Here is a 20,212-nt window from a genome sequence, read left to right as displayed (position 1 = left end):
CCGAAACGACACATCAACATCTCACTTTTTGCCTATTCACAGTATTCCCTTTCTCCGCTTCCTCCGTCGCACGCGAAGCTTATATAAGGAATTTCTTTCTCCTAAGACTTGGCTCTATCGCACGATCTAAGACAGAAAGAAGGTCAACCAATCCTAGATGCCCCACATGACCTCCTGTTTATAAATGTGGCCGGGAACTTCACACCCATAAACAGGACTCTACAGGACACGACTTTGCAGACATCCCTTAGACCGACCTGCTCTGATACCACTTTGTCACACCCCGACTTTACTAGGATGTGATGGGCACCCGACCCCATACTGGGAGCTGAGCGAACCCGCTGACTCTTACTACGTACTAAATTTTTTTTTCAAAACTCTACGTCAAGTATACACAATAAGATTATGAAATATTCTTTTGTTGCGTGTAAATCAAATAAGATATGTAACGGTACAACACTTGTATCATAATGCAAGCCCGACTCACGAAACCCACTACTATGTCTGCAAAGTCTCTAGCTTCGAACAAGACATCATCACATAGCCTACTGACTCGGCGCCACTCCAGAACAAATGGAGTTTGCCAACTTTGCTGGAATACCTTCTGTTCTAATTTCTATCCGTCAGGTGTACACGCGGCACGAAACGCGCCCCGGAAGAAGAGGGGGTCGATGCGAGCCATGTCGAGTATGTAAGACAGGAATGATAATATGATCAAGAATGTAAATATGAATAATGAACGAATAATAACATAGAGCATGTCAAGATAAGAAAGTAACCTGTATGTCTGAATGCCTCATAGGCGAATGCCATGCATGCTTAACTTTCTTTTAAAAAAAAAACATTTCTTAAAAAAAACACTTCTTTCGAAAAACATACCAGTAAACTGCCCGACCACGTAGGATCGGTGTGTAACTGCCCGTCCCTATAGGAACGGTGTATAAGCCCGCGGCCAGGCCTCCCGCGTCCCGGGTATAATCGCCTTTGCGGTGGTGTGTACGCCGGCCGCCCACGGCGCGGTGTGATACTGCCCGGCCATGTAGGCACGGTGTCATATCTAAAAATATAAATGATTATAAAGCATGCATGAGAGCCCAAAGAAAAGCTATAACTCTATCGGAGTGACGTAAGGTCGGAAACCTCCGATTCGTATTATGAAGTAATCCTCGTCGATAGATCTCACCTCGGAGGAACAATTCATGAGATGAGACTAACAACAACGAGCCATTCAATGAAACTAAAGAATAAACTCGGTAGTCTCGTCGTGATATTAAAATCATAAGCTTTAGAGCTTCTGGAATCAAACTCATATTATCAAGCCCTTCATAGAAAACACTTCATTCTTTTTCATACTTCTAAACTGCCCGCCTCTGCGGTGACTGCCCGGCCTAACAGGCGCGGTATATTATTATCGAACTATAACTTTTGAGGACAAGGAACATCGTGGAAAAACACTTCATTACTTTTAGTCTTATAAAATATTCCCATTTTCACGTTATAGGAAAACTTTTGAAACCGGGAGACTTTAACTTTTGAAGGTAAGCACTCTCTGAGAAAACATTTATGGACTGCTAAGAAAGGGGAATTGTCACACCCCAATTTCCGATAGGGTGTGATGGGCACCCGACCCTTATCTAGGGCCGAGCGAACCCTCAAACTATCGTAATACTCGTACTCATATTGGGCCCTCGACCAAATCATAAATACATAGTGAAATGCGTACGAAAACGAACATACTTTATATCGTTTCAAATCAAACACAACTTGCGACCGTACAAAATCTTTAATATCATGAATGACAATACGACGGCTTATAGAGCCGCTCCCAAGGCGACATCTTATACACGCGACTCTGTCTGCAAAGTCTCTAACATGACTCGGATATCATAACACAGACAAACTCTGACTCGGCAGCACTCCGGAGCAAGTGGAGCTCGCCAATCCCGCTGGAACATCTTCTGCTAATACCTTTAGCTCACCTGGGTGTACCTGCGCGGCATGAAATGCAGCCCCCGAAGAAAGGGGGTCAGTACGGAATATGTACTGAGTATGTAAAGCAGGAAATCCATTGACAGAATCATAACTAGAATGAAAAAATCACAGAAAGCAAGTATAGGAACCGGAGAGTCGTAACTTGCCTGTGCAACACTTATCCTGTATATACATATGCCGGTGAGCAAAACATATCATAACCATATTAATTTGGAAATCATAAGCGAAGTACGGAAAACGATTTAGTAATCGGAGTATCGAAGGCTTAGCTTATTCTTTTTTCTGTTCGAAAAACATTTCTGTCTTACATGTGTAGAAAATAGATCATATCATAATAACTGACATTAACCGATGTGGGATTCGCCTAAACCAGTGCGGAATTTTGCCTCGCCACTGGGTTTGCCCCACCACCGGCTCCGGAATAAAACAGATCGTATTTCAGAATGTATATGTAACACATAACGTGTCCCGGCCCTCCAGTGAGGGACTCGGTAAACAGAATCATCAGATTATCATGTTATCAGAATATTGCATCATCAGAACAGACTCATTATATCATCAGATCAAACAGAATAGCATATCATATATCCTATGCGGCCCATAATGGGTCCCGGCGGACGGAACGTGGTCGCCCCTCCTGCCTTGGGCGCCACAACACATCATACTTCGAAAGTTTTCAGATCTCCTGCATCTCCGTCACACATCATATCACATAACCACGGTACCGGCCAAAAGGGCTCGGCGTGCCGGACACGTCATAGCACCATAATAATAGTCGCTCATCATACTTCATACTTCGCATTGTGCGCACGATAGTACCGGCCGGGACTCGGCGAAGGAAGTAACAATATCATGCACGGCGAGAATCGGATGATCTATACGCATCTCCAAACATATACACGGACTTAACGAACAATCCAACGTAGACTATCATTCCAGAATACAGACAATAGCCAAATCAGGTTTCTGTCAAATGTTACTCGTGGCTTGTCAAAGAGAACTTTAGTCATTATAGCTACGCGTCGGAATCATATATATACAGTTCCTTATTTCAGACTTAACAGATAAGCGGGTAATCATATTCACAAAATCATAATTATAACTCATTATGCAAGTAAAGAATCCATATGCGGAAGTCGAAGTAAAAATAGTATTAAGTTTTTCAAAAAATAATTAAAGATAAGCATAGAAGGGCTGCGGGCCCCACGAACGGGTACCGGCCCCATCCGAGCCCGACTACGAGAATTAGGGGAACGTTATGTCCTATGAACTTACCTATTATGTTTTGGGGCGTTCCGAGCTCGTATTCGAAAGTTACGGACGTTTGAAGTTCGGGACCCTTTTTGTAGTCAAAATTCTTTATAGGTCTTTTTTTTTTTAATTTAAAATCCAATCCTTTGGAAACCTAAGGATCTTAGCTTGAATGCAATAAGGAGTATGCTTTTAGGATCGAACAAAGTACGTTTTTGAGCTCGGATTTTAAGAGTGGAATAACCCCGAGGCTCGGGTCATAGCCTAAGTGGTCGTTTGGTTCAAGGTATAAGGTGGGTTATCCCAGCGCTAATTTTTATACCACGTTTGGTATAAGGTATAAAATAATCCCGAATAAATTTATACCTGTGGTATAAAAATTAGCGCTGGAAGACATGCCATCTTTTAGATGGTATAAAATAATCCTTTGATGAGTCCGATTATAATCCGCTTTACCCCTAATAGTACTAAGACATGCCAAAGAAAGAGGTGAGCTTTACATACCTTGGCCGCCCTCTAAACTAATCCACGCTTTCGTCTTGGCTTCTCTCAATCTACAAAAATGTCATTGGACATCCAACATTAGCCATAAGCATTAAAGAACCCAATTCCAAGCCGTCACTTCTCCTATGAAAATTTTCGGCGACCTCTCCCCTATATATTCACCAACCCCCGAGAATTCAACTCGGCCAAATCACAACAACCAAACCAACAAACATAACAACAATATCGATAGGCAATTCAAGATGTCCAAACCAACATCCAATCTTACCCGAGACCTTCCAACTCAATGAAAACAATAACGACATATTTCTTTCTTTCAAATTCATAAACTATGTCGACAACCGCATATGTTAACAACATCATTTCCATACATTCAAGAAAACATATTGAAATCACATTAAGCTTCAAATCAGCCCCTCCATCATACAACACTACCCGAAATCTTCCAAGTTCAACAAGGACAACGACAACACATTTCTACCTTCTAAATTCATGAACTACATCCACAACCCCGTACGTTACAACATGGTCTTTACAATTATGGGAGAACATGTTAAAATCAGCCACCATTCGGTCAGCCCCTCAATACACACAACTTCATGCATTTCATCCATTTCGACACATTACGACATGCTCAAAACGTCCACAACAATATTAACCAAACACTAAATAAAAGTTGTTCAACATGCCTTCACCAACCACATGCTCACGGCTTCACTACATATTCCATAACTTTATGAACTTCACTCATTTTTACATATCACAACATGCATATACACCTATAAAACATGTAAAGGAGGATTAATTCTCACCTTCTCCTTTCAACTCCTTCTTTCGGCTAGGAGTAGTTATGGCACCAACGGATGATTTTCTTGTTCCAACCACCACTCCACGTCGACGAGAGCCTTTCAATTAGTAGGAAAACATGAAGAAGATATTTTTCCATGACCAAACCAAGAGGGCAGGTTCGGCCAGCCATGGCAGCCGAACTCCCTCTCTCTCTTTTCTTTTCTTTTTCTTGATTTTTCTAGACTTTGCAAGATGAATTGTCTTGTAATTTTTCACACACACATATATATATATATATATATATATATATATATATATAAAGGGGGGCACATGGCCGGTCATGTGCCCCTATTTTTCTCCAAATTTTTTTTCCAATTCTTTTCTTTTCTTTTCCCTCCAAATCTTTCTTCAAATTTCTAGAAATTTCCAAAAGATGAACTTGATGAAAATGACTTAGCAAGTCATCCATCTCTACAAATATTAATCTTCCATGTAGCCATGGCCCACACTACATGTGGCCTTATTTTTTCATGAACTACAAATTTTCAAAATTCCACTTTCAACCCCAAATTTTTGTTAATATTTCCATTCCATAAAATCATAAAACACTTATGCCTTACAACAAAGTCGAAAAATAACCTCGTCCCTAGTTTGTCGCAACAACTTAAAAATATTCCGGCGTGCGAAATGCGAGATATAACATTCTTCCCCCCTTTAGAACATTCGTCCTCGAATGTTCAACTAGTCATACGGGGTCTTATAAGCGCCTCGGGGGAGCTCCCTCTTTATAGCTATTGCTGTTCTTCATACTATCTTTTAGGCTATCCAATATCATTCGCTTGTCATACTCTTTTTCTTCATACGCTTCCATTTCCTAGTGTACCGTCATTCGAGGTTTTTGTAAGACTTCTCACATTGCCTCAAACACCAAATTTTAACTCTTGTACACCTATTGTTGGTTTTCCAACCTTACCAACTTACTTCGGTGAGGGGGGGGGGCTCATTGGTAGCCCAGATGCCTATATTAAACACATTATCATATCAACTGTTCTTATCCCACTCTTGCGTTTCTCTTACCCGCTTCCCCCCTTTAGGGGTATGCTTATACCATTATCCATTCATGCCTGTTTCTTTTTCTGCACACGAGAAATCTTATGCTACCTCTGTCTTGTTCAGAACACACTACTCTTACATAGTCCTTTTCTCATTTTCAAAACGTATTCTGTTCGTTCACATTCTACCCGTATCATCCCGCCTCATTTCCCAAAGATTCATTCTCCGCCTTGTTTCTTGTCTTTCTATAACTTAGTCTCTCACAATCCTCCGCTTATGGTACTCGTGCCCTCAGTCATACATCATAACCTATTACTACACTGTTATCTCGCTTCCTTTTTATTCTTTTCTTCCGTTAACTCCTTCTCTTCACCGACCTGATTCACACCGTCCTACGTGCTCTTGTAAGGTTTCTGGCCGCTCCACCTACTCTAATCTCTCTCAGACTATTCCAATTTCTTATTCGCTCCTTACGTCTGAATTTATAGACTTTTCAGAAAACTTCCCAGGGGGTCACCCATCCTGAAATTGCTCTCACGCCAGCACGCTTAACTTTGGAGCTTTGATGGAATACGACGCTTTAACGCTTTCCCCGATCGCGTCTTCCTCACCGCATGATCTTACACATAATATTGAGTACGTCGGAATTTTATCATATTCCCAAAACGCCCTCACGACACATCCGGCAACCGTCTTATTAACGCATTCCCATTCGTCACAATTCTTTCTCCTCCGTACCCTCGTCTCAATCATATCACTTTATCCAAACCTACTAGTCCTTTCAAAGTCATCGCCTAGTAGCACAAGTCTTTCCAAATTTCCTTACTACCATATTTCCACCGACGTCTTATTTACTATTTCACCACTCATTCCACAGTTAACTTATTCCTAGAGGGCAGCCGTGCTTTACAGCTCAGTCAACTTTCATTGCTACTATTAACCCGACCTTTTCAAAAATATTTTCCAACTTGTATCCCATTCTCGTATTATTTCTAGAAAAATTTCGGCAGAGTTTCCTCTGTATTTCTTACTATCCCAAAACCTGCACGCAGGAAATACCAACAGTGCCTCACAGGGCCATCATCATATATACATATCATGTCATATTGTATCGTATCATAGCCACACAGGACTCTCAATATTCACCAGGGTCCGAAGATATTAGATTTACCTCATATGCTCGACGCGGCTACACGTGTCACACTCTCTTGCTTACCTTCCTTTTCAATTTCCAACTTTGCCTTCCAATCGTATGCCAATGCCTTACTTAACATATATCTTTCGTATCTTTACTTACTGCGTGCTTTGTACCCTTCCATACCGCTAGTCGCTTCCGCCCGTCAACGTCGGTCCTTCCGCCGAAATCAAGGGTCAATGTCGGAATTTCCTATAACTTGGCTCTACAAAGACAATCTAAGATGCCAAAGAAGAGTAACCATCCTAGATGCCCCGTAGCCTCCTCGTTTATAAATGTGGCGCGCTTCACACCATAAATGTGGACTCTACCGGACACGACTTTGCAGACAACCCCCAGACGAACCGCCTCGATACCAATTTGTCACACCCCACTTCCGATAGGGTGTGATGGGCACCGACCCTTATCTAGGGCCGAGCGAACCCTCGTACTATCGTAATACTCGTACTCACCGGGCCCTCGACCAAATCATAAATACATAATGAAATCCGTACGAAAACGAACATACTTTATATCGTTTCAAATCAAACACAACTTGCGACCGTACAAAATCAGAATATCATGAATGACAATACGACGGCTTATGAGCCGCTCCCTAATCGACATCTTATACACGCGACTCGTCCGCAAAGTCTCTAACGTGACTCGGATATCATAACACGACAAACTCCGACTGGCAGCCTCCGGGAGCAAGTGGAGCTCGCCAATCCCGCCGGAACATCTTTCTCTACCTTTAGCTCACACAGGTGTACTGCTGCGGCATGGCTTGAACCCGAAGAAAGGGGGTCAAGACGGAATATGTACCAGTATGTAAGCAGAAATCCATTGACGTAATCATAACCGGAGATGAAAAAATCACGTAAAGCAAGAATAGGAACCGGAGAGTCGTAACTCTGCCCGTGCAACACTTATCCCGTATATACATACGCGGTGAAAAAACATATCATAACCATATTAATTTGAAATCATAAGTTTGTATGAAACGATTTAGTAATCGTAGTATCGAAGGCTTAGCTTATTCTTCTTTCCGTTCGAAAACATTTCGTCTTACATGTGTAGAAAATAGATCATATCATAATAATCGACATTAACCGACGTGGATTCGCCTAAAACTAAGGGGAATTTTTTGCCTTCGCCACCGGGTTTGCCCCCACCACCGCTCGGATAAAAATGTATCGTATTTCGAATGTATATGTAACACATAACGTGTCCCGGCCCTCCAGAAGTGGACTCTGTAACAACAAGAATCAATGGGGATATCATGTTATCGAATATTGCATCATCAGAAGCATCATTATGTCATCGATCAAATCAATAGCATATCATATATCCTATGCGGCCCATAATGGGTCCCGACGGATGAACGTGGTCGCCTTCCCGCCTTGGGCGCCACAACACATCATACTTCGAAAGTTTTCTGGGATTCTCCCGCATCTCCGTTCTGAAATAACCTCGTCCCTAGTTTGTCGCAACAACTTAAAAATATTCCTACAGGCGAAACGCGAGATATAACAGAATCATGCCGTATGATCTGAACATCATACTTGGAGATAAGAAAGCTACAAATAACGTTTATGAAATCGTAATCATAGTACGCGAAAATAAACCAAGTGGACTATGGAAGGAAATTGGGACAAGGGGCCCACCTCGACCCAAATGAGGTGGCGTACACAATTTAAGTATAATACCTTTCATGACATTACTATGAAAGTCTTAGGTAGTCGGACCCTATTTCGCAAGTTCTAGGTTTTTAGACATTTCTTTCAACTATCCGTGAACATTTGCTTCCGCTCTCGGGGAATAAATAGTAACTACTTTCAATCTCGGATTTTCTAGGAAAGGAATTGTCCCCAAGGCCAAGATCCAAGCCTACTACGTCTAGGACATGCCAAAGAAGGAAAGTGAAGTCTTACATACCTCTTTCTGCTCCTTCTGCTACTCCAAATCCAAGTTGCAAATCCGCCAAAATCTACGATTTGGTCACATTTACCAAATGTCAAGTTGGGCATTTAAAAGTTGTAATTTAAAGTAATCGTTTGCCTACCGAAATTTCAAAAACATTTCTCCTGTGAATACACCATACCACCAAGTTCAACTTGGCTAATTTTTTAATCAACCAACAATCCCTGAATCCAACCCTACCAAACTAACAACAATACCAACCATTATACTAGCAACACTTCAATATCCAATTAATCCAATTTAATTCACATAATATTCCAACAATTTAATCAACATGCTTCATCCGAAACCTTCCAATTCAACAATAACCATACATTTCGTCATCATTCATGTACGCTAACTTCTCAACGCAACTTTCATTCTTTATCACATAATCCGTGACGACAACTAGAATGTCAAGTAACATCAATTTACATTAACCTACCCACACACCTATAATTCGACCATGACCATTTCTTACATATTTTCATACATTTCCATCCATTTCTATACATAACATCAACAACAAACACATTACATAAAATTAGGTCCATTATCCACATACCACGTCACACATGCACGGCTCAACATCAACATTAGTTCTTCTACGAACTCCATTCATTTTGACATTGGAATATATATACAAATCATTCATGACAACGACAACAATCAACATGCTACATAGAATCACTTCATCTTCTTCTTGCTACACACCCTATTCGGCCACACCATACACACATCTCATGAAATTCATTCATTTCTTCACTCTACCACACTTCACCAATCATTTATAACACATAAAAAGAAGGTTGAACACATACCTTTATTCACAAGTATCTCTTCACTCGGCTTAGGGCATGTTTTGCACAAATGAAGGATTTAATTGTTTCAACAACTACTCCATGATGAAGAGAACCTTCAAATTAGTAAGAAACTAGAGGGATAAATTTTTCCTTGGCTCCTTTCTCCATGCTCCATGTTCGGCCACCACGTCGAACACACCCCTCTTTTTTTTTTTTTTTTCGTGTTCTTTCTTGCTTCTTTACTTATGTTGAATTGGCCATCTTTCCCTATATATATATATATATTGCATGCATGTGAGGGGCACATGCCCCCTCTCTAGATTTTTCTTCCTCTTTTTCTTCTTCTTTTTTTTTTCTAGAATTTTCTTACTTTCCATAGCAAAGATGACTTATTTTGTCATCTATATATATATATATTTTTTTTTTTCCTCACATGTCCTTGTTGGAATATTCAAGAAGCTGTGTGAAATTCCCCGTTTTACCCCTCGACTTTTCTCAATACATACCATTTTGTCCCTAACCTCCCGCATTTTTCACTTCCACCATTTTGCGAATTTCTCTTTCGCCCTTAGCCTCTCACAATATTTCCATACTACCAAGGTCCATAAATAATACTCATAACCTACTTATGCATTACAACAATTTTGGAACATAGCCTCGTCCTTAACTTTCACCATTATCTCGCAACGTCCGAACATACGAAATACGGCTATAAATGTAATCCCAATTCTACGGCAAAGCCCGGGGAGGATCCGTGTGGAGTTTATTCGGGCAGTATGCGCGCACATTGAGGATAATTAGAGCTTCCGAGACCGAGTCCGTCGGAGTTGGCTTCGTATCGGCGCGTGATGTAGTCATAATCGGGTACGAGTCCCGGGAGCTGTCTAGGGGCGAAGATGCCCTCCGCCGGTATGATGAGTTTATGGAGGCCTTTCTGGCCACTCTCTACCCTCCGGGAGACGAGGCGAGTTTTGTTGATAGATTCTTACATTCGAGGCAGATGGGAGTGTTCGAGATTACAGCCGAGTTTGATTCGTCGTTGGCCAGACACGCGCCCACTATTGTAGCCATATGGCTGATAGGTGCATCATTATGTGATAGGGCCGGATCGTTACTTGGTTGATAGCCGTATGATAATGGCTTCTCGCCCAGGTATGGATATTGCTCGAGTACGTGCTTACGCACAGGGGTAGAGGATCGGCACAGGGATGCCACGGATAGAGACTATGACAGAGGCTGAAGACAAGAGAGCTAGATCGCCCGGCTATCCGGGTGAGTTTTGAGGCGGCCCCACACAGCATAAAGGTGATATCCTTCTCGCCCGCACGGAGGCACCCCCATAGCTTCGCCGGGGTAGGAGATTTGATAGCACGTGTATTCAGAGGCCGGGTCGAGCTCCGCAGCTTCGTGTTCACGATGCACAGAGTTCTCGGGCCGAGGCCACCTTTGCTCTCGGTTCTCGTTGATAGGCCTCATTTTGGGAATGCCGTTTTTGCTACAGGTGCTTGCTTTACTTGCGGCCGTCGTGGCCATATTATGAGTGGAAAGTGTCCGTTTGGGGTAGTCCAGTAGTGCACTCGCCACCTCGGGTCGGTTGCCGGTTCATCTTCTTCGTGGCTATGCGCCCGATGGGCAAGGTATTCAAACACCAAAGAGTGCCGTGATAGAGGCCGTGGTGGAGCTTCGCCTAGCGGTCCGAACCGCATATGCTTTTGGCTAGTAGACAGGATCGTGAAGCATCACCAAATGTGGTTACGTGCATATTATATCGATTTTCTCGGACGTATATGCATTGATAGATCTGTGTTCCACCTTATATATATATTTCCTTCGTCGCAGAATCGGAATAAAACCTAAGCTGATTGAACTTTTTCTTGAGGTAGCTACACCGGTAAGAGATTCGTTATAGCAAAGGTGTATATAAAAAGTGTTCCGGTGAATATATATAGTCGTCATACCTTGCGTATTTGATAGAGTTAGATATGACCGAGTTTGATGTTATTATGGGTATGGATTTGTTAGCTTCTTGTCATACTAACGTTGATCGTGAAACAAGATAGTTCGGTTTCGCTTTTCGTGAGAGCCAATTATAGAGTGGCCGGGGAATACAAAGATCGCCGAGGGGTAAGTTTATTTGAGCCTAAGGCACTAAGCTGGTTAGAAAGGGTTATATTTATCATCCGGTTCATGTACATGATTTCAGCAGAGAGGCACCGACTCTTTAGTCACCCGTAGTCAATGAATTCTGGGATGTATTTCCGTATGAACTTCCAAAGTCTCCTCCCCTGAAGGGAGATAGAGTTCATTATAGATCTATTGTCGATACTCACCCTATATCTATTCCTCCTGCTGTAATTTGGCACCTGCACTGAAAGAATTGAAGGAGCTAACCGAGGGACGGTTAGAGAAGGGCTTCATTAGCCCAGACATCACCTCGGGGAGCACCAAGATCGTTCGTGATAGAAAGAACATGGTCGTCGCTGACATGTATTGATTATAGGCAAATTAAATAAGGACCATAAAGAATAGATATCCCCTCCCGGATTGATGATTTATTTGACCGATTGCGAGGTGCTAAGTATTTCTCGAGGATAGACTGCGGTCGAGCTATCACCAAAAAGGTAAGAGAGGCGAGATATTCCAAAATGCATTCAGACTCGATACGGGACTATGAGTTTAGGTGGTGATGTCTTTTGGGGCAACCAATGCTCCCGGTGTTTATGGATCTAATGAACCAAGTATTCAAGTCGTTCCCGGATATGTTCGTGATTATATTTATTGATGATATTCTCAAGTCTATTCACGATCCGAGGAGGGAGCATGATCGGATACGTACGAAGCCAGACTTGGGAATATCGAAACCGGAAATTGGGGCTAAGTTTTCTAAATGTGAATTACGGTTGACTTCGTATATTCTTGGGGCATATTATTGGAGTCACAGTATTCGGAGTAGAATGCCACAGAAAGATCGGCGCGTAAAGACTTGGCACAGACCTGCCACACTGCGAGGTACGTGGTTTGGGGCTATTGTGAGGATATTACAGGAGAATTTGTGGAGAAGTTTGCTTCGATTTCCCGCCGCCTTTGAAGGCTAACTCGAAGGCGGCTAAGTTCCGATCAGGACGGATGGCAGAACGAAGCTTTCGATCTGAAGAAGTTGACTACGGCACCTCCCGGAGCTTCTAACTTTCCCGAGGGGCCGATGGCTATGTCGTTTATTGTGATGCTTCCGGTGTTGGAGAGCTGCAATTTGTGTATTAATGCGGCATAGCGGAAGTTATAGCCTATGCCTCCGAAATTTCGGGAAACATGAAAGAAATTATCCTACCCATGATGCGGAATTGGCAAATATAATCCATGCTTTCAAGGATATGGAGGCATTGTCTATAGCTACACGTATGTTGATATTTATACGGATCACAAAGCCTCCAAGATATCTTTAAGCGGAAAGGAGGCTGAATTTGCGGCGGAAGAAGTGGCTAGAGTTGCTGAAGGATTATGATGTCGATATTCTATACACGGAAAGCAACGTTGTGGCAGAGATGTGTAGCGCGGGGTAAAGTAGGCGGCTTGACGGACGTGCGGCCGAAAGAAATAGTCGTGAGATTTGTCGCCTAGCTAGTCTTGGAGTCCTTTTGGCCGATTCCGAGATAGGCCTGAAATAGTGGGGTTTGTGTGTGTGTGTGTGTGTGTGTGTGTGTGTGTGTGTGTGTGTGTGGGGAGGAGGTAAAGCGACGCCGGGAGGAGGACCCTGCTTCACACAATATAGAGATGCAGCCCTTAAGAATGAGGGAGACCCTATTCGAGATTACACTCCGACTTCGAGTGCTGCGATATAAAAGGTATTATGTGTACCGAGGTTGCAGTGTGTCACGACCAAACCCCGCAGGCTGCGACTACATGCCCTCTAACCGGGGCACCCGTACACACCTATTAATCGAATTAGCATACGAATAACTTTATACAAAAGATACAACAACATATACGTACGTAAAGGTGAAACGTCGCCCAAAGCCGCCACAATGTATATACAGATCATACCACATTTTTCAACGTACGATATCACACATAAGCCAAAGTAGGCTATCATAATGGGTGGATGTCCAAGACACAAACCACACGGACAATAACCGAACAAAAGAATTACCCATAACCCACACCTATATGTCTACGTGTCTTATGGAGCATAACAAAATTATCGACGGGATGTGGCTATTCCCGCCGTACTCTAATAAATATATACATATGTACAAATGTAGTAACTGGGCTAAAGCACAAAGTTCGAAACAAGGGAGTATTCTAAGATACCGGAACAGAATCAAGCTTGATCACCCAAACAAGTATTTGTACCGTTGCATGAAACGCAGCTCTTGAAGAAAGGGGGCCGCATGAATATGTACCGAGTATGCAAAGCATGAAATATAGTAAAAGATCATAATCAAAACCGTAAGTATAGAAAGTAAATGTGCAATATCCAATATCAAAATGCTTACTCATTAAAACACAAAATCATGCATGGGACTTAGAATATGGTTTCTCCCGTTATGCGCCATAACACAAGATAACACCAAGATTTTTATCTCCGTATCCCCGTCACACATCATAACGCCATAACACATAACACCAAATATAAGCGGAACCCGACTATCTGGCGAGGAGTCGGTACCGTAACACAAGATAACACCGAATATAACATAGTGCGCATTATAACATAACCGGCCCGGACTTGGAAGATATACAAATCCATATGCATGAGCAAGTAGCCGTGAGCAACTATATGCACTTAAAAACATTTTCAAAGACCCAATAAAACGATCAAAACGAACCATCATTGAAAAACCAAAAACAAAGAGTCAAATCAAGTTTCCCCCGGATGTCACTCGGGGACATACCAAATAGAAATGTGGAAATCATAGATATGTATCGAGGTCATATAAAGTAGCTTATGGAAGTCAAGCACATAATCGTCATTTCAGATTCGATAGGTAAGTAAGTAATCAACGCCCGAAGGTTAAGACGATAGTCATGCTAAGTTCTTTCAAGAGTCGTTAGAACTATACAAAGGAAAGTTGCGGGACCCACGGACGAGCGTCAACCCAATCCGAGCCCGCCTATGGGAGGTATAGTCATCATACGCGCGTAACCTTCTACGAGCATATCGAGGTGATCCGGTTCTGTCTACGAAAGTTACGGCCCTTTTTCGACACAGAACCCTTTAGAACAAAACTTTTTATGCAAACTTTGAAATCCACTCATACCAAAGACATAAGGGCCATTATTCTAGTACATTACAAATGTCAACATTAAGAAGTGAATAAGAATCGTAGACATGCTCGGATCGCAAGAATAGAGTTACCCCGAGGCTCGTAGCATAGCCTACTTACAACTAAGACATGCCAAAAGAAAGAAAGGCTAGGGCTTTACATACCTCGTCCGCTTCCTAGGCTAATCCGAATTTAAGTCTTGGCTTCCCAAAATCTACAATAATGTCATTAGCTATCAAACATTAGCCATAGGCACTTAGGAATCCGATTCTAAGCTATCACTTGATCTCTGACGTAAATTTGGTGACCGTATTTCCACCAGAATTCAACAACCCCGAGAATTCAACTCGGCCAAATCTTCAACAACAATACCAACAACCATACTAACAACATCAACAATCAATTCAAAATGCATTCTAACGTCAATAACTCTTTTCTACATAATTCGACAACATTCCATTTATATTCAAATTAACCACATATAATCAAGCCAACATCAAGGCTCCCACATTCAAGCACTAATCCGAAATCATTCAAACAAAAATCAAGAACATTTCAAACAATCCACACAACATTACCCGAAACCTTCCAAATTCAATAAGAACAACAACAACACAATTCTTTCTTCCAAATTCATAACCTACACCAACATCCCACACATTAACAACGTCACTTTCATAAATTCAAGAAACTACATTAAATTCACATTAGCTTCTAAAACAGCCCCTATACGTTTTCCACTTCAACTTGAATCATTAAGCCATCATTTTCATCCTAGAATCCACAACAACAACAATCAAACATGATAAATAAAATTAATTCTTCACTCCTACACAACACCACATATACACGGCCACAACACAACATACACGACTACAACCTAACACCCATAATTTCATGAATTTCATTCATTTCCATATACTACAACATGCACAAACCATTCATAACATATAAAAGGAAGATTAAACCTTACCTTTTCCACTTAGTCCTTCACTTGGCTAGAGTTGAGAATTGCAAGAACAAAGGCTTTGCTTGCTCCAACAACTACGTCATGTTGTTTAGGACCTTCCAATTGGTTGAAAACGTAGAAGAAAATATATTTTTTTGGATCAATTTGAGGGCATCAAATTCGGCCAGCTCTTGGCCGAATACCCTTCTCTTTTTCTCCTCCATATTTCTCTAAGTTTCTAGAGTTGAAAAGATGATAATTTTGTCTTGCTCGTCATCTAATATATGCATACATAATTCATCCATGTGTACCATGGCCCACACATGGCTTGGATGAATTTAATTTGGCCAAGTCATGGGTGGCACCCCACTTATATGCCACACGGCTAACACCCATATTTCATGAAAATAATTAACTTTCCACAATTCACTTTTAACTCCAAATTTTCCTTAATATTCCATACCAATAAAATCATAGGCAATGTATGCCTTAAAACAAAATCGAGGGTCAAAAGTCTCAACCTCGTATCCAGGATTAGTCTTGTCCTTAACTTTTCATGGTTAGCTCGAATTAGCCCAATGTACAAAATACGGGATATAACACAAGGCTACGGCGACAGGTTATGGGAGAGGCGCACTATGCCCGTTATTCTGTTCACCCGGGGTCAACAAAGATGTATCATGACCTCAGGTACTTGTACTGGTGGGATGGTGTGAAGAGGGGCATAGCGTAGTTTGTTGCTCGATTGCTCGAATTGCGAATGTGTTAAGATCGAGCATCGAAGCTCGGTGATTATTACGGAGATGGAGATTCCGACTTGGAAGTGGGAAGCAATTAATATCGACTTCATTACGAGGTTTACCTTGCACTCCACGGAAGTATGATTCCATATGGGTTGTTGTAGATAGGCTGACGAAATCAGCCCATTTTCTTTCTACCAGACTACTTATTCACCGAGGACTGTGCAAAGTTATACATTAAGGAGATAGTAAGACTTCACGGAGTTCCCATATCTATTATATCGAACAGAGGGTTCCGCTTTACGCCTAACTTCCGAGATTATTCCGTCTTGAAGGATTGGGACACAGTGAGTCATAGTACAAGATTCCACCCTCGAATCGACGGACAGCCGAGCGTACTATTCGGGGACGCTAGGAGATATGTTGCAGTATGTGTTATTGACTTCGGAGGCGACCGATGATCATACTTATTGAGTTTCCCCTATAATAATAGCTACCATTCTAGTATCCAGATGGCACCGTATGAGGCTGCGTATGGCGAGCGTAAAGGTGTGTCACCTATTGGTCGGTCGATGTTGGGGGGAGACTAAGTTAGTCATCGACGTATATTGTCACGACCCGAGCTACGGGCGACGGCATCCGGGCTAACCACCGAACACCACTCACTTACTCGCTTTATCGCTATTATTCATACTATATGCTCATAATCATGTAAAACTGGAATTTTCGATATACATTTACTTTTATAAACATAAGCCCTTACTATCCAAAATAATATATACATGCATATACATAAAAGCCATGGGACCCTCGTACTATCCACATCGCGTGATCTAGGAGCCTCTCTACCGGAATACGAGACATCCGGATGGGACAGACCCCGTCATGCCCAAAACATGAATATACGGATATATATATACCCAAAGAGAAACTGTGGCACTTCCGAATATGGAGTGCTCTCAAATCAACTCTGCTAGCTCCTATGAGTCCGCCACCTCCTCGTTCTACCAAGGCATGAACACAAACGTCCGAAGAAAGGACGTCGACGAATATTGTACCGAGTATGTGAAGCATAAACAATAATGAAGCATCAATAAACCGAGGAGGCATAAAACAAGGAGCGCCTCAGAATCGATCGAATCATAAGGATGATCACGCATGCCGACTTACCGTCGTACTCATTCATCATATCATATATACATAATCGTAATAATCGCCCGACCATATAGGTGCGGTGTAATAATCAATATCATTAGCATCATCAATAGCCTCGCGTCCAGCATCCCGTCCGGACATTATCTCATGCCGCTCACTAGTGGTGTCCGCCATGCCATTTGGCCATGGTGTATAATGCCCGCCTTGGTGGATCGCCGCCATATAGGCGCGGTGATATCATCATATACTCATTACATCAGGCTTATCATAACATGCTTATCATAGTATGCTTATCATAACTCATCATGGTATGCTTGACATCATATACGTATTACAATACATGCATAGGGACTCTTAGCTATTCATACTTTATCGGGGTGACGTAAGGTCGTGGACCCCCGATGTCATTATGAGCATTCTTACGTATTCTGCCTCACCTTGAAGGAACAAGTATAAGGTGAGTGTGCACAATGATCAATATCATTAAATTACATAAATGTCATCATTAGCTTCTTAGAGGCGTCATATCATAGACTATAGCATTTCTAGACTTTTAGCTTGCTATCATCATTTTCGTATTCGTCTTATATTTCTTATCTCGATAGCTATTCATGAGAGAGGAGACTCTTAACTTTCTTGGAGGTGGAACATTCATATTAAAAGAGGAAATTCATGCCATAGGACTCATGCCTTAGAAGGAAAGGATTAACCTCACATACCTTTGTCGCTTAGCTACTCTATCGCTTGTTCGTTCCTCCTTAATGCGCTTGTCTATACCTTCAATGGAATTCATATCGACATTAGCTATGTCATCGTAAAAACATACTTACTAAAGCTATAGAAATTTGGGCAAAGGCTTCCTTTGTTTATACTACTTTCCGCCATATTCCATATCAACTCCCAACATTCATGATAATCATCACAATATGATTAACAATGTCACGACCCAACTAGGGGCCGCGACGAGTACCCGATACTTGTACCGGGCACCCCCTGTCATAGGTCTTGTTCTTGTTACTAAGTGGGCCGTATGAACACCGGCATTTTTTTCCATAACATCGCCGATAATAGCATACATATACACGAGTAGTGGCAATCAACTGTACTGACATATCACACGGCGACAAAGACAACTAGGCTGTGAAACATCTGACTGTACATATCTGTCTACGAGCCTCTAAACAAAATACATGTAATTACAAGTAGCTGACTTCGCTGAGTTCAAATATATATACAAGAGTAGTACCCAGAACAGTAGCTCCGGAACAACTGGAGCGCCTCTCAACGTACAACTGGAAAAGCTCCTAGGGGTCGAACCCGTCAACTCCGTCTTACCGCGTGGCACGAGACGCGCCTTCGAAGAAGAGGGTCAAGACGAATAAGAAGTACCGAGTATGTAAGCCATAGAAATAATACAATGAAACATGTAACATGTGAGCAATAACAACTGTGGACCAAAGATCATGTAACGAGATAAAAGGATAATCAGACCGTAAGTGCCTCTCGGATGTCATGCTTGTTATTATATTTTTTTCAAAAACATTTCTTGTCATATACATGTGAAAATAAAACAAGTCATATCGCCGAAATACGTCGGCTCGCCCACATATGTCCCGCGTCCGGGCATCCCGCGTCCGGGATGGAATTACGCCAGCTGACCATGTTATATCCCGTACTTTTGTATGTTCGGGAAATTTGAGAATAATTGAGATTCGTAAGAATAAGGCAATATTTTGATTTAGGTCGATATGCATGTTGTTGTTCTTGAAAAATATGAATGTGAAGTATTGAGGAAGGCCAAGGGCAAAATTGGAATTTTGGAAATGTGTTCCGGGAATTTCAAATGAGATTTGTAACCAATTGGGCTTCAAAAAAAAAAGAGGAAATCAAGGCCCATTTAGAGAGGGGTGGCCGGCCATGTAAAGGCCAAGCCCACATGAGTTATTTAGTTTTCCATGTGATTAAATTATATAAGGGAGTAAGGTGTGTAGAAGATTCAAGAAATTAAAACAAGGAGAAAAACAAGAACAAGAAGAGAAACAAGGCAAGGCCATTCGGCCAAGCCATGAATTTTTGTCCCTTTGAAATTCTCCCCCAAAAATTATTTTCTTGCTATATTTCCACTAATTCAAGGCTCCTCACAACGTGGTGGGGTTGTTTTGGAAGATAGAGGGCTTATTTTATCAATTTGACAACCTTAGCCAACTTGTGAAGTTGAAGGAAAAAGGTAAGAGTTCATCTACTTTTATATGTTATGGAGGGTATGTTTATGTTGCAATATGTATAAATGAGTAGAATTCATGGAAATATAGAAGTTTGCATGTGTGTGTATAGGAGTATGTGGCAGTGTGCATGCCTTATGGTATGGGTAAGATGAGTTGAATTTTATGTGATATTTTAGTTGTGATTATTGTGGAATTTATTGAAAATGAAAGTTGAATGAAAATCGGATGAAGTTGGAAAATTGCCATATTGGCCGTGTGGTATATTGGTGATGAACAATGGTGGATTTAAATTTTGTTTAATGTGTTAATTGTGTGTTGTGATCCTTATAATGTGAATGGCGGTAAAATGGT

Source organism: Lycium ferocissimum, unplaced genomic scaffold (genome assembly GCF_029784015.1).
Source record: "Lycium ferocissimum isolate CSIRO_LF1 unplaced genomic scaffold, AGI_CSIRO_Lferr_CH_V1 ctg16309, whole genome shotgun sequence".
NCBI classification, from domain to species: domain Eukaryota; kingdom Viridiplantae; phylum Streptophyta; class Magnoliopsida; order Solanales; family Solanaceae; genus Lycium; species Lycium ferocissimum.
The sequence above is the reverse complement of the archived record's forward strand: the minus strand, read 5'-3'. Positions refer to the sequence as shown.